General features: G+C 31.4%; 1 protein-coding gene across 2 annotated transcripts in view; it reads right to left on the bottom strand.

The window, feature by feature from the left end:
- Nucleotides 1-8,470, bottom strand: part of kif1ca (kinesin family member 1C, a) — a 59,082-nt gene extending 50,612 nt beyond the window's left edge. For both annotated transcript variants that reach the window (XM_073840517.1, XM_073840518.1), the window contains exon 1: nt 7,941-8,470. The gene's annotated coding sequence lies outside the window, so the exon portion shown is untranslated. The remainder of the gene's footprint in view (nt 1-7,940) is intronic.
- Nucleotides 8,471-17,591: the final 9,121 nt, after the last annotated feature.

Genomic DNA, 17,591 nt, shown 5'->3' with positions numbered 1-17,591 from the left:
ATAAGAAAAATGTACAAATCTTCATTCTGTTCAAAGGTTTTGGATTTTAATGAATGTTTTTTTTCCTTCTGGAGCATCAGTGAGTGTTTGAACCTTCTGTAATAGTTGCATATGAGTCCCTCAGTTGTCCTCAGTGTGAAAAGATGGATCTCAAATCATACAGTCATTGTTGGAAAGGGTTCAAATACACAAAAATGCTGGAAAACCAAAGAATCTGTGGTACCTGACGGATTTTTCTGAAGAAAAGACAAACAAGGGACTCATGAACAGCTATGACTAAACAAAAAAACACAGCTGTGCTGTGTAACAATGCATTATTAAAAATCAAGGGGATGTAAACTTTTGAACTGGGTAATTTTTAAAAAATTCAACTATTGTTTTCTCTTGTGGACTATATGTTAACATTTTATGGGAAATATCTTATTCAGGTCAGTACTAAATAAACAATAACATGCATTTTGCCTCAGATTCTGAAAGGGCAATGCAAACTTTTGACCTCAATTGTGTTAAAACAACCGCCTCCTAAACTGAGTCCATTAGGTCTTAAGTAAACAAACATTTTAGAAAGAAACCAGATGTGTGTTAGTATCTGTGTTGGGAGTAACGCATTACAAAAGTAATATATTACAGTATTTTATTACTTTTTGCTGTAGCGCGGTAATATGACGCATTACTAATAAAATTTGGGTAATAATATTACTTGTTACATTACAATCTCAGTAATGCATATTTTAACTCAAAATTATTTGTGAATTTAAAAAAGTCCACGAGTAAAATATTTTGTCTTCCTGTTGCTGGAATTCGATGGTTGAGATCACTGCAGAGAAGAGAACGAAAGATAACGCAGAGAGCTGCGGAGTCGGAGAAGAGAAAAAAAATGCAGCGGACGAGTGCAGACAAGCAACAAAAATTAAGCTAAAAATGACAAAATCAGTTTTTATTAAATCACAGTCTATATAATAATATATAATGAATGAATAGGCGAAATATATCTGACATAAATAGCCCAATTAACCGATTTTCAAAACGAAAAGACTGTGACATATGCTGCTGAGTTTGGTTCATTTTTGTGTGGAGCGGCGCTCTACGAAAGTTCACGGAAAGGAAAACGAGATGACAGAAATAAAAGTAAACACTACAGTTTTAAATGATCTGTATGACCAAAAATGACGGAGTTATTCCGCTATTCGATTGCGCCGGCGCCTCATGCACACACAGCATTGCAAAAGTTGCAGTCTGTTAATTATAAGTATAAAATACCGTCAATCAAATATAGAAACACTGGTCAAATTAAATAGTGCGTACTGCCTAGTACAATCCGTGCTGTTCAGCCTGAGCTCGGGCCAAACACATATTTGCTCATGTGAGGACGGAGGATGTTTTATAAGCGAGTTAAGTACAAATCCTGGTTTAGATAATAGTTTGGCATTCAAATAAATCAGGAATATGGACACATTTAATTGGACTGATGCCGAATGAGAGAGGTAGGCTGCGTCAGAACAATGCCTTTTAGTTTCACTTTTACCCTCATTCGTTTTGGCTTGTTTAGCAACTTATATTCTTCATTCTTGTTTTGTTCTGAAAACCATTTAAAATAGCATATAGGCTATTTATTGTGTTTAATGATTGTACATTATAACACTTCGCTTTATTTACCGGTGTTATTTATGAATGTATTAATGCGGTTTGTGCGTATCCGTATATATTTTAATGAAAGTAACTCAAAAGTAACTTAAAAGTAGTGTAACGCATTACAATTTAGAGACAGTAATACTGTAATGTAATGTAACTAATAATGTAACTAATGTAATGTAATGTAACTAATTACTTTTAAAAGACAGTAACTAGTAATATATAATGTATTACGTTTTGTAAGTAACTTGCACAACACTGGTTAGTGTATTAGGTAAGTGCACTTGGTCTTAAAGTGACAGCAGCCTATAAATACCTGCTGCTGTCTGCGTCAATAAAGCTAATCAAACAACAAATATATTTATATTGTGTTCATCTATGCTTGTAATTTGTGTATTTGTTCAGATTTTTTCACTGACTTTTCACTTGTCTTTAATAATGTTTGAATGTTTTTATGTTTTTAAAGTTTCCAAAAACATAAGGTGCTTTCATGAGACAAAGCAAGCCTTATTTGGCACTGGCAGGGTGTATGATTTCAACATATCTGCTTCTATGATAGATGAGTATTTTGTAATGACAAAAGCAAAATGGCTCTGACTGGTGAGTCAGTGCACTGCAAAAAAAGCTTTTCTACCTTAGATTTTTTGTCTTGATTCCAGCCAAAATATCAAAAAATTCTTAAATCAAGAAGGATTTTCTAGACGAGTAAAAATTATTTTCTTGTTTTCAGAAAAACAACTCAAAATTAAGTGAGCTTTTGCTTAGAACAAGCCAAAAAATCTGCCAATGGGGTAAGAAAAAAAAATCTTATTTCAAACAGAAAACAAGATTATTTTTCTTACCCCATTGGCAGATTATTTTACTTGTTTCAAGCTAAAATGTAAATTTTGACTTTTTTTTCTGAAAACAAGACAATAATTTTTACTCATCTAGAAAGTCCTTCTTGATTTAAGAATTTTTAGATATTTTGGCTGGAAACAAGACAAAAAAAAGCTAAGCTAGAAAAGCATTTTTTGCAGTGTGTTGAGACTTCCTTTCGAAAACTCAAATGACTGCTTTGTTGTAAAATCAATAAAAATCAATCCCTAAAAAAGGACTTTAAAAACACCTCTGTCAAAACAAAGGACTTCCTGCTACCAGGCCTCTACGCCCTCACTTATGCCCTTTTCCTCACTTTCTCTTTCCCCTCTAGCACAGTGCTTCTGTAACGTTTGGAAATGTAATGTTGGTCACATTTTAGTAATAAGGGCTGGAATCTGGAGCATGGAACCAAATCACAGTACAACAAACTGCTGCTCAGAGCTCCATACTGATAAAAGAGAAACACTGATTTAAGAGCAAACCTTCCTCAGTCAATTCTGAACTTTGTTTGGATCCATTTAAAGGAGTCATTCACCCAATCATGAAACTTCTTTCATCTTACTCGAAACACTTTTTTTCTCATGTGGCACACAAAAGATATTTAGCAGAATGCACATCTCACTCTGTTCCATGCTCTCAAAAGGAAATAAAAGTATCATAAAAAGAATCCACCTGATGTTCAAGCTCTCTTCTAAAGTCTTTGTGTGAGAAACAGAACTAATTTTGTTATTTCTTTAAAGTCTCTTGCGTCTGTTGCAGATTTTAAATTGATTTCCCTTTCCGCATACCCTACATTCAAATGTATTTCATGAAGACGCGCTGCAGCACTGTTTTTTTCATGTGACTTGACCTTTTGTGACACAGCTCATTTGAATATGTGGAAGTTTGAATGAGGTTTAACAGGTACGGCACAGAGAAAGATTTTCAGCAAAAACTGACTTTGTCTGCTCCTCCAACTTCAGGAAATTAGTTTAATTTAAGTTGCATCACTCTTTTGGTTTGGTTCAATTCCCACGTGGATTGAAAAGACATGAGTGAGTAAATTATGTATTTTTTTGCGAACTATTAATCTAAGTAGGGCTGCACATTTACTCAAACTAAAACCAAAATGAGAATATAGCTTAATGTACACTACCAGTCAAAAGTTGTTTTATTTTTAAGGAAGTCTCCTCTCACCAAGACTGCATTTATTTGATACAAAGTACAGCAAAAACAGCACAATTTTGTTACTGAAAATGTTTTATATTTTTACTATTTAAAATTAAAACAGTTTTCTATTTATATTTTAAAATGTATTTTATTCCTGTGATTTCAAAACTTTATTTTCAGCATCATTACTCCAGTCTTTAGTGTCAAATGATCCTTCAGGATCATTGTTCAAAAAAACTAAATAATATTATTATTATTACTGTTGTTGTTGAAAACATTATAAATGTCTCTATCAGCTCTTTTGATCAATTTAAAGCATCCTTGCTAAAGAAAAGTATTAATTTCTTTTCCCCAAAAAAATAAAAAATATACTGACTCCAAGCTTTTGAAAGGTATAGTGTAAAATGTTACAAAAGCTTCTTCATTGTAGATAAATGTTAAACTTTAACTGTTAAATATTGATAATAATAAAAAAGCTTCTTGAACAGCAAATCAGCATATTAGAACGATCTCTGAAGGATCATGTGACACTGAAGACTGGAGTAATGATGCTAAAAGTTTAGCTTTGATCACAGGAATAAATTACATTTAAAAACATATTCACATAGAAAGCAGTTATTTTAAATAGTAAAAATATTTCACAATTACTGCCTTTGCTGTACTTAGATTAAATAAATGCAGGCTTGGTGAGCAGAAGAGACTTCTTTACAAACAACAAAAATGTTTTGACTGGTAGTGTAGTTATCAAACTGAAAAAGCTGTGATTTATTTAAACATAAATGCTGCATGTTTCAAAGTGAAGCGTGACTAAATAAATAAATTAAATAAATCGTTTTCAGTGTCTTGAAGCAACTCCGTTTACAGTAAATGCTGGTTTTCCATCCATATAAAAGTGCAATGGTTTAACATGTAAAAAAATTAATAAAGTCCTAATTATTAGTATTGTAATTTTATAGTTGCACTGTTTTTTCCATTTTACAATAGTAATATTTCTTATTTCAACAATAACTATTTTAATTGCTGCTATCATTATTATTATTATTACTATTATTATTATATGTGACCCTGGAGCACAAAACCAGTCTTAAGTCGCTGGGGTATGTTTGTAGCAATAGCCAAAAATACATTGCATGGGTCAAAATTATTGATTTTTCTTTTATGCCAAAAATCATTAGGAAATTAAGTAAAGATCATGTTCCATGAAGATTTTTTGTAAAATTCCTACTGTAAACCTATCAAAATGTAATTTTTGATTAGTAATATGCATTGTTAAGAACCTAATTTGGAAAACTTTAAATGTGATTTTCTCAGGATTTTGATTTTTTTGCACCCTCAGATTCCAGATTTTCAAATAGATGCATCTCGGCCAAATATTGTCCTATCCTAACAAACCATACATCAATAGAAAGCTTATTTACTGAGCTTTCATATTATATAAACATCTCAGTTTTGTAAAATTTAACCTTATGACTGGTTTTGTGGTCCAGGGTCACATATAGTCATTTTTTAGCCAAATCGCACAGACTACAAACAAGCACAGCAAACCTAAATCGCAATTTAGATCGCAATGCAATTCAATTTTTTTGACACTTCCTCCAAACTATGTACTTAAAAACTAAACTATGCCACGTTACAGACTGAACAACTCTTATAATTAACTTTCTGCCAAGGAAAAGAGACAGAGAGAGATGGACAGCTAAAATGAGAAAGACAGAGAGACAGCATACCTTTGTGAGCCTGAGGAATGCTGGTCTGTCATTAAGTGTGTGTGTGTGTGTGTGTGTGTGTGTGTGTGTGTGTGTGTGTGTCCTGTAATAAAGACTCTAAAGACAAGCAGCTGCAGTGCAGAATACAGGCATGCAAACGCAGTTTTCAATTAAAGTGCCAGAGACAAGGCTCAGAGTACACAGATCATCTCAGCGAGCCAGACATAACACGTTAGACACAGACAATAAAAATGAAAAACAGATACAGAAATACATGCAAGTTTGAATAAAGTGCATCAATACACCTGAAGCGGAACTGAGAAAATATTATTTCCCTCTTGTAAACTCACAGATGTCATGGACACCATCATAAAAAAAAAAAAATCTTTCTTGACAAAAAGTACTGTGGTGGTAAAATAGTACAGAGACACTTTAAGAAATACATTTCCAAAAAGCACGGCATTAAGTCCAAAAACAATGGCAGTACTGTAACATCATGTCCAAAACACAACTGTAATGGCATGGCAACTTTCTGTACGCTGTCCAATCATTGAAGCAGTGCTGGGATCCACCTAAAGCAACTCAACAGGTTTATTAATCATGAACGGTTTCTGACAATTTAATGGAAAATCTAATAGATCTTAATGGCATTTCTCTCATATGATTCCAATATGCTGTCAAACTATTTTGTTTTATAAAACAGCTCACAGTTTAACAATTATGACTCCCACAATGACTAAATGCACCCGTCAAAATGAATTAAAAGATATTTCATGATGTTAAAATTCCATCCCTCGCTCTGATTTTCTAATGCATTCTATTTTTATATTCTAATGCACTACAGACAGAGTTCAAGCTTAAGTAACAAGCTTAAGTAACAAGAAAAATCCTTTAGGAACGTCTGGTTATCCGGAAAGATCTTTTTTTTTAAGATGAGTCATCTACACATTCCTTTACAAACTTTTGACAGAGTAAAACTGGTTTAAAACTGAGCTGAGTTCTCTACTAGTTAAAAGAATGGCCATAAAAAGTTTCTGTATATGTAGAATAAGGCATTAATATGTGCTTAATTAGTACTAATAAATGGCCAATATTCTAGTAATATGCATGCTAATAAGGCATAGTTAATAGTGAATAAGTGTTACCTATTCTAAAGTTCTATTTGAATATATTTTAAAATGTAATTTATTTCTGTTTTCTTTTAAAAGCTGAATTTTAGCATCATTAATCCGGAAATATATAATGTTTTAAATATTGATACTACTACTAATAATAATAGCGTTTCTTAAACAGCAAATCAGCATATTAGAATGTTTTTTGAAGGATCATGTGACCATGAAGACTGCAGTAATGACGCAAAAAATTTAGCTTGATCACAGGAATAAATTATATTTAAAAACATATTCACATAGAAAAATTTATTTTAAATAATAAAAATATTATATTAATTATAATATTATTTCAATATTAATAATTTGAACTATAATAATAATATTGTTAAAATAGTTAAAAACATAATTTCATGTATTTAGTAATTTTGGATAAAATGGCCCAATTTCAGTTTATTCAACAACATTAATAATAATAATAATAATATAGTTAAAATAATTAATTTATTTCATACTTTTGTATGAAAAAGGCCCATTTCAGTTTATTTAATAAAATTAATAATAATAAAATTGTTAAAAAGTTAAAATAATAATTTTGTATGAAAAAGGCCCAATTTCAGTTTATTTAATAACAACAACAACAACAATAATATTAAGGTTAAAACAGTTAAAAACAATAATTTTGTATTAAAAAGACCCAATTTCAGTTTATTTAATAATAATAATAAAAGTTAAAATAGTTAAAAAGTTAAAAATAATAATTTTGTATGAAAAAGACCCAATTTCAGTTTATTACTATTATTATTATTATTATTAATATAGTTAAATAGTTAAAACAATATTTTTTTTATTTTATTTTTTTGGATGAGAAGGGACAATTTCAGTTTATTTAATAATAATAATAATAATAATAAAAAAGTTAAAATAGTTAAAAAATTTAAAAATAATAATTTTGAATGAAAAGACCCAATTTCAGTTTATTACTACTACTACTACTATTATTATTATTATTATTATTATTATTATTATTAATATAGTTAAAACGATTTTTTTTATTATTTTTTTGGATGAGAAGGGACAATTTCAGTTTATTTAATAATAATAATAATAATAATAATAACAATAATAATAGTAGTAATAATTAGGAAGTAATGAAGCTGAAAATTTTACTTTGATCACAGGAATAAATTACATTTAAAAACACATTCAAATATAAAGCTGTTATTTTAAATAGTAAAAATATTTCACAATAATTACTGCCTTTGCTGTACTTTAGATCAATGAGAAGAAGAGACTTCTACTCTATTTGATTCTTAAAGAGATCCCATTAAGATTTGGTGTATATATTAGGATAATAATTCCATTGTTATTGCTTTCAAAAATGTTTCGTTTATACACAGTACGTGATGTACATAGTGAAGCAACTCTGTTTATTTGTATGTTTACTTGTCTGTGTGTTTGTCAAAGCAGATGTAGCACTTACTAGTTCTGGAAAGTTGCTTATTCCAGCCACCAAGTGGTAAAATTAAATCCAGAGGGAGTTTGAGAAGAAAACCGGTTCCAGTGTTGTTTTCCCAGATGAAACAGCGGCTCGTGTTTCTCCACCTGCTGGATCACACGACGACCAGCAGCAGGAAAAGTTGGGTGGAAGTTTTTCCGTTCACTGGAATTCGTAGAGACAAATCCCAACACAACAATCACGTCCAAAAAGAACAGAAAGTTGATTCTTCGCTTTTTTTCCCCGTGCCGAAAAGTTGTTTGTCACATAAACGTGATCCGCATGCGTCCGTTTAACGTTCACTTGTGGCTATCCCAAATCTCCTCACTTCAAACAGAACACAAAAAAACTTTAAAATCAGGAGAGGCGTCCTCGGTAAACACATCTAACGCTGTTGTGGATGATAACAACACTGTTTTACACTCTTCAGGACACTGACAGATCTTACTGAATGAAGACGGCTGAATTAAACAATCGCCGGTGTGTGAAAGTTTGGAGCTCCGCACTCACCCTTCCCAAAGATCACCGCATGACGTCAGCAGATCCCCTGAGCAGATAAAAGTCCTGCCCGCCTGCTACACCTTAAAATAAATAAATAAATAAATAAATAAATACATAAATAAACAAATAAATAAATAAATAAAATTGTATTAATCATCAAGTATACAATAGTTATAAAAGTTAAAATAATTAGAAAGTTAATTTAATTTATTTCGGAATTTTGGATGAAAAAGGCCTAATTTCAGTTTATTTATTATTATTATTATTATTAATCATTAATAATAATAACAATAATAATATGGTTAAAATTGTTAAAAAGATAATTTCATGTATTTAGTTATTAAATTTAAATAATAATAATATTGTTAAAATAATTAGAAAGATAATTTATTTCGCAACTTTGGATGAAAAGGCCTAATTTCAGTTTATTTATTTATTTATTATTATTATAGTTAACATAGTTAAAATTTAATTTTGTGTATTTATTTCGTAATTTTTGGAGAAAAAAGGCCCAATTTTATTTAATTTAAATAATAATAATGTAGTTAAAATAATTAGAAAGATGATTTAATTTATTTTGCAATTTTGGATGAAAAAGGCCCAATTTCAGTGTATTTACTATTATTATTATTAATCATTAATAATAATAACAATAATAAAATGGTTAAAATTGTTAAAAAGATAATTTCATGCATTTAGTCATTTTGGATAAAAAAAAAAGGCCCAATTTCGATTTATTTAATATTAGTATTATTATTAATAATGATAATAAATAATAATATAGTTAAAGTAGTTAAAAATATAATTATATGTATTTCATAATTTTCTGGATGAAAAAGGCCCAATTTCGGTTTATTTAATAGAAATAATAATAATAATAATAATAATAATAATAATAATAATAATAATATAGTTAAAATAGTTAGAAAGATAGTTTCATTTATTCTGTAATATTGGGAGAAAAAAGGCCCAATTTTATTTAATTTAAAAATAACAATAATAATATAGTTAAAATAGTTAGAAATATAATTACATGTATTTCATAATTTTGTATAAAAAAGGCCAAATTTAAGTTTATTTAATATTATTTTTATTAATAAAAATAATAATAATATAGCTAAAATAGTTTGAAATATAGTCACATGTATTTCATAATTTTGGACGAAAAAGGACCAATTTTGGTTTATTTAATAATTATAATTATTATAATAGTAATAGTAATAATAATAATAATAATAATAATAATAATAATAATAATATACTTAAAATAATTAGAAATATAATATAATTTATTTCGTATTTTTGGATGAAAAGGCACAATTTCGGTTTATTTATTTATCATTATTACTATTATTATATTAATATAATAAAAAATAGAAATATAATTACATGTATTTCATAATTTTGGATGAAAAAGGCCCAAATTGAGTTTGTTTATTATTATTATTATTATTATTATTAATAATAATAATAATAATAATAATATAGCTAAAATAGTTAGAAATATAGTTACATGCATGTCATAATTTTGAATGACAAAAGGCCCATGTTTGGGTTATTTAATAATAATAATAATAATAATAATAATAATAATAATAATATGCTTAAAATAATTAGAAATATATTTTCATTTATTTCATAATTTTGAATGAAAAAGGCCCAATTTCCATTTATATAATTATTATTATTATTAATAATAACAATAATAATATATATAGTTTTCAAAATAGAAATATAATTCATAATTCATAATTTTGGATGAAAAAGGCCCAATTTTGGTTTGTTTATTATTATTATTATTATTATTATTATTATTATTATAAAATAGTTAGAAAGATAATTTCATTTATTTCATAAATTTGGATGAAAAGGCACAGTTTCAGTTTATTTAATATTAATACTAATACTAATAATACTAATAATACTACTAATAATAATAATAATAATAGTTAGAAATATAATTTTACTTATTTAGTCATTTTGGATGTAAAGGGTCTAATTTCATTGTATATGAAATAATAATATAATTAAAATAGTTAAAATAATAAAAAATATAATTTCACTTATTTTTGGATGAAAAGGCCCAATTTTAGTTTATTTAATAATAATAATAATAATAATAATAATAATAATAATAATAATAATAATAATAATAATCGAATAACAGCTAATTTTCTGTATGTAAATCATCCTTTCACGCGCAGTCCCGCCAGTGGCGCGAAAATTTCTGAGAAACCAAACAAACTCCACAAATCGCTTTTATTCTAGTTACTATACTATTTTTAAGTTATATCTTCAACTAATTTTATGTCTAAATATACTCAGTTTCTTGTTAATATATAAGCGGACCTATTTCAGTCGTAAAATATCGAAATACTAAACGATTAAAATCGAAGATCAGCTGTTTTTTGCTTCATGTTTAACAGAAATGTGGAGCACGAGCTGTCTGTCACCACAAACTGAAAGAGTGGATTTTAACCTGCTTCCGCCGTTAGCAAAGTAAGAGTTTTTGTCAGTATGCTTAAAACTAAAATCAATATGCGTTTCTACTGTCTTTTAAGGGTACAGTAATGTTGTTGTGCCATCTACAGGCGATCAAAGGAAGTGGCTCGTTATACTGAGACGAATGTGTTGCCTATACAGCCTCAAAATGGCGAGACTTTCTGGGGGACAGATGTGCCATTACCATGGTAAAACTTTTACTTAAAAACAGTACTTCAGGATGCTCTGAACTGACTGTGTTTGTGTGTTTGTTGGCAGTGAGGAGTCGTTTGACCGATTTCTAGCTTTTGCTCTGAACTCCACGCCAGCTGGGATGGTGAGTGTCTAAAGGTTAATTTTTTTTTACATTTTTTTTTAATTATTATGGTATATTTTGACATGTTTTATACATTAAGAAGGTGTAGATGTGTGAAAACGCACACACAGGCCTGCCTTTTAAAAAGTGTTTCTCCACATTGCATTTCTAATGCAACAGTTATTATCAGCGTTGCATTACAAGTAACGCAAGTTACGTAATAATATTACTTTTTCCAAGTAACTAGTAAAGTAACGCGTTACTTTTTAATTGACAAGAAAATATCTGAGTTAATTTTTGGATTAAAATGTAATTTAATAAAAATGTGAGTAAGATGATACTTTAGTTCTAGAATAAATGTGAACATGCATTAATTCATCTGACTCACTAAAAAAAAAAAATTAATACTGGTTTTGAGATCCAGGGTCACCTTTTCTTTTTTTAAAGTGGTTTACTTGTGTTTTTAACTATTATTTGTCTTATTTTAAAAATGTTTATGGTTTAAGATTAGCTTTTTCATAAACTCACAAACACCTTCAGTTCCTTCACAATGTCTTCATACTGTGATAAAAAATTAGTGGAATTTTTTTCTTTCTCTTTGTATTTTTATATCAGTATTATCCTCTTCATATGATAAACATACAAAGTAATCAAACTCAATATAAAATATAAAATAAAAGTAATCTAAGGGTCTAACTATTAACTAGCAGAACACTGGAATTGTATGTCCATCACTTTACTACGGTACACTCTTAAAAATAAAGGTGCTTTAAAAGGTTCTTCACAGCGATGCCATACAAGAACCATTTTTGGTTCCACAAAGAACCATTCAGTCAAAGGTTCTTTAAAGAACCATCTCTTTCTTACCTTTTTATAATCTGAGGAACCTTCTTTCGCCACAAAGAACCTTTTGTGAAACAGAAAGGTTCTTCAGATGTTAAAAGTTCTTTATGGAGCCATTTAGACAAAAAAAGGTTCTTCTATGGCATCGTGAAGGACCTTTATTTTTAAGAGTGTATGGTGAACTGGTTCTTTCAGGTGAGCGGTTGTAAGAGAGCGAGAGAAGGCCTGACACACAAGAAGCTGCCGCATCCTTCACAGCTGATGGGTAGAAAGAGGAGGGCGCACAGACAAACACACACTCCAAAAGTTCTGGAACATTTAGGAGAACTCAGGATGAAACAGTGCTATATCAATGAGTAAGAGAGAGAATGATTGGGGCATTTTATAGATTTAAAAAATATGCGATAAACGAGTCTATGTTGTAATGTTCCAGGTTAAAGGGGGACAGATGGCGGAGCTCCTCAGCTGTGGCCAGCAGCGGCTCAGAAGAACTACCTGAGGCCGGAAATGAGCATCTCTTCGGTCCGACAGCTGGCGTTAGCATCAGTGCTATGCTAATGGACAATCTTGATGAGACCATGACAAAGCCTTATGAAGCTGCTCCCTCATTGACTCATCAGGTAACATGCAACTGATGGAAGGAGGAAATAAATAGTTCTGCAATAAAACTCTAGATGGCGGAGACTGACGGTTTGTTAAAGGGGCCATCAGATGCAAAACTCACTTTTACATGTTGTTTAAACATTAATGTTTATTGGTATAAAAATTTACCCAGTGGTATTTTTTTCATCTTTAAAAGTAATATCCCCTTTATTAAATCAGGTCATTCTCAGCTTCTTGTCATTGTGACGGCACACAGACAGAGGCCCCTCCCACAATAGTTGATTGACATGAGTGCCTTACCTTAGCCCCGCCCTCACCGAGCTGAAACAGTCCGAATACGATCACCATTGTGTGACTCAGGTGCAGAGGAAGACTCTAATTGAGCGATTGAGGTGTTCTGTTGTTGGATGTAATAATGAACATAGCAGTCGTCATTTACTCCCGACATCTGAGCCACTTAAGAGGCAGAAGACAACGTTACTTTCGTTTTTAAAAGGAAAGCGACGATCCCGATCTACATATGCGTCTAGTTCGTGTAAATCGTTTGTGATGCAGCTTCACCCACAGCAGAAGTGAGTACAAAGGTTTTTTTTTATGCATCATGCAAATAGCCTTTCTTAATAATGTGCTTTTTGGCAAGTTTTGCTGCAAAATGCGGCTAAACGTGGCTAAAGTAAATATTACGTCTCATAATCCCACAGCAGAGTGGGGCGGGGCGAGCAGAGCTCATTTGCATTTAAAGGGACCATGCAATAAAATGAGTTGAGTTTTTGCAGAGCTGATTTTGACAAGGTAAAAGGGTGTTATTTTACACTACTATTGAGAATTTTTAACCAAAGTATATTAAAGCCTTTTCATTAAGAACCTTAAATATCACATGAACTTGTGGAAAACGGGCATCCGATGACCCCTTTAAGAAAGGCCATTTTCAAAGATGCATTAAAAACCCTTATACTCACTTGTATACCTCAATCGCTCAATTAGAGCACCTGAGTCACACAATACGCCTTATTCAGCCCGCTGCCATTTTGAATCGAAAACGAGGCTGTGAGGGATAGCAGTCCAGCACGGCCACTGTGGCGCATTGTTGTGTACCGGGATGTAGATCGTACAGCCGTAAAATAATAGGTCATTTCACATTTTTCCACAGGAAAAAGAGCTCCAGAAAACGTGGATTGATCGACAGGACATATAACCTCACTTTCAGGTAACAATATTGCATTTAAGAAAATGACTGTGGAAACTAGCCGGTTGGCTAATTGCTAATTTATAATGCGAGCATGTTTATCTTCCTTTAAACGTTTACGCAGAGCTAACATGTTATGTACTACTACAACAACTAAACTAAATATCTCCATTTTGTATAGATTACAAAGAACACAAAAGTGCTCAACATTTTACTCAGGATTGTTTTTCAAAAACACTCACTGGAATTAGGACGCTTGAGGAGGGTTCAGCTCCGTCTGTGTTTACCTGGACTCTTAAGACCTCACGAAAAGAAAACCTTGCGATTGTAAATGAAAAAGATATTCTTTTTAAATGATGTTTTAAAGATTAACATGTTTAATAGTTTGTGTTAAGAGCCTGCAGTTAGATCGTAAGCCTCTTTCAGACAACATGTTAAGTCATACAAAAAACAGTGGGTTGAAAGTTTATTTTTATGCAAAGCGATCAAAAGATAACATTTATTTATTAGTTTGCCATGTAGTGTTTGATGTCAACCCCTTTTAAAATCGCAAAATGATATTCAGAACATTATTTTTTTGTTTCTGTCTTGCTTTAGACAAGGAAAATGTCATGTTTATCGTAATTTCATAATAAAGGTCGGGAAGACACTTATGACCTAGCTGCAGGCTCTTAACACAAACCATTAAGCATTTTAATCTATATAACATCATTTGAAAAACTCTGTGTAAGCGTTTAAAGGAAGATAAACATGCTCCCATTAGAAATTAGCAGTCTTTCCACAGTCATTTTCTCAAAAAAATGCAATATTGTTACCTGAAAGTTAGGTTATATGTCCTGTCGAACAATCCACGTTTTCTGGAGCTCTTTGTCCTGTGGAAAAATGTGAAATAACCTATTATTTTACGGCTATACGATCTACATCCCGGTACGCAACAATGCGCCACAGTGGGCGCTGCTGGACTACTATCCCTCACAGCCTCGTTTTCGATTCAAAATGGCAGCGGGCTGAATAAGGCGTATAGCGATCGGAGTCAGACTGTTTCAGCTCGGCGAGGGCGGGGCTAAGGTAAGGCACTCATGTCAATCAACTAGTGCCTCTGTCTGTGTGCCGTCACAATGACAAGAAGCTGAGAATGACCTGATTTTATAAAGGGGATATTACTTTCAAAGATTAAAAAAATACCACTGGGTTCTTTTTTATCATGTGCACAAACTGCCAACACACATTAGTGTTCAAACAACATGTAAAAGTTAGTTTTGCATCCAATGACCCCTTTAATAATGTGCTTGTTGGCAAGTCTCACTGCTAAATGCGGCTAAATGTGGCTAAAGTAAACATTACAGCTCATCATCCCAGGCAGAGAGGGGCGGGGCGAGCAGAGCTCATTTGCATTTAAAGGGACCATGCAATAAAATTAATAGATTTTTTGCAGAGCTGATTTTGACAAGGAAAAAGGGTGTTTTTTACACTTTTTTTTCAAAGTATATTATAGACTTTTCACAAAGAATCATATGAACTTGTGGAAAATGGGCATCCGATGACCCCTTCAACTTAACTGATGATATCACAGAGTTATACAACTTTGCACAAGCTGATTGGTTCATGTTGCGTAGGCAACCAATGAGCTTGCAGTTATTTAAATGGCTGGTAGCATTCACTAGAGCATGTCGCAGTTCCTCTGAAACCCTCCACCTTCCCCATCTCCACCTGTATAGATCTGCTACGGGTTATTTTATGCTATTTGTGCAGCAGCAGCATGTCTTAAATACTCACAACTTTTATTTTATGTTTTTTCTTCTTCAGTTGTCATTTACAGGACATGAGCAGCTTGATCTCACTCCAGTAAGGAACCCTACAATGGCGTTTGTTTCAGGAACAGCCCATAGATCGCTGTTGATGCCTGATGAAGTGACGGCTGATGAATTTTGGGCCGCAGTGAATTCTGGGACATCAGATGAGGACCAGATGTCTCTGTTTTACTAGTCTCCACTGTTTGAGCCATGTTGGCCTACGGTTCTGCGGTTATTTCTCTTAACATCTACTCTGAAAGCAGTTTTAAACATGCACTTGTAAATGTTTTAGTGTTGTGTTTATGAAGAGTTCATAAGGCTGGTATAACATTTCAAGTGTGTGATGCAGTTAGCTTATTAATTGAATTAAAGAAGAAAAGACTTGCATGTTGTACTCAGGACATCGGAGCAAAGTTAAATTCTACTTAGTTATTTGCAAATGAAATGTATATTAATGGAGATACATGTTCACTGTGACATTTATGCTTGACTGTATGTTTTCGAATCTCCTTAATTCAACAGGTAAACAGAAATAGTAAATAATCAAATGATAAATGGGTCCAGTTCCTTTTTTTGTGCTTGTTCCTACCCACATTATTTTTCCCATAAGCCATTTGTCAATTTTATGGGTCTGGCTTCCGGTCTTACCATATTATTTTAATGATTTCTCTTAATTTTGAGCACACTGATTTGTAGTGCAAACAGTTTTACCATTTACTGCACTTGTTATTCTTTTTGTTATTTTACTATAGCGGCTCATGAACTGGAAGTCTTGCCCACAGAGGCTTACTTCAGCGTTGACGAGTAAGTGGTATTTTCAAATATTTTCAAATATATTTCAAAGCATGCAAAAAAAAAAAAAGTATGCTTCCTTGTAAATGAGAACTGTACAAAAAAAAAATCTAAGTTACTTTTTGTTTCCTTTATGTATTTAATCCTTTTATTAACCAATGTTGATCCAATTCATCCATAATCAATCTTTTAGTCTATGCTGTTTTCCATTGATGGACAGAACTTCACCAGCTTTGTGTTTTGTCACTTTTGATATGAAGCAAAGTTTCAAATTGTCAAATTTTCTAGAAAGATGCATTTTGCTAGATATATGCATCAGAGATATCAAAGTTAGCAAAAACTAAAACCATTTTTCAAAAAGGTAATGCCTGTTACTTTTTGTTTCCTTTATGTATGATTTTTTTTTAATGTGTTAAATTTTATTAACCAATGTCTTTGCTGCTGACATTATCCGATTCAACCATACTAAGTGAGTGTACTGAGTGTTGAACTTCCTTTCCCTACAGTTCTACTGTACAGATGTGAATTTACTTTTCCTTCAGTCTTTATTCATCTAACTTTTTGGTGTTAAATTGATTTTACATTTCCTAGAAATCTAACTTTTTATATCAAAAACAAACATGCAAGCCCTGCCCAGATTTAAAAATTAATGCAGAAGTAATGCAAAAGTAATGTAACGCACTACTTCCCATAAAAAGTAACATAAGTAACTTTTTTAGGAAGTAACGCAATTTTGAAATGCATTACTTTTAAAAATTGCATATCTTGGTTATTTCCATCCTTTGTATTTTCCTTTTTTGCCCTTGAAATACATTTTGAAATATATTATGATATATGAGGGTTGAAACTAAATAAGAGTTTACAACATCTATTTGGCATATACAACTTTTTTCTGTATTGTTTGTATTTTTATAGCATGACTAACCCTTGCCATGTATGAATAGAAACATTTCCCATTTCCGTTTTCTCTGGAATTATATGGCATTTCATTCATTAAGCTACTTCTTCAGAATCCTGTCAAATCCATTGGGATCTAATTTGAGATTACGATTGGTTTAAACTCAATAAAGGACGACCATGTGTTGTTCACCGATTGCTTTTTTCCACTCCCACCGCTTCTG

This window comes from Garra rufa, chromosome 5, assembly GCF_049309525.1.
Source record: "Garra rufa chromosome 5, GarRuf1.0, whole genome shotgun sequence".
Lineage (NCBI taxonomy): Eukaryota > Metazoa > Chordata > Actinopteri > Cypriniformes > Cyprinidae > Garra > Garra rufa.
The sequence above is the reverse complement of the archived record's forward strand: the minus strand, read 5'-3'. Positions and strand labels throughout refer to the sequence as shown.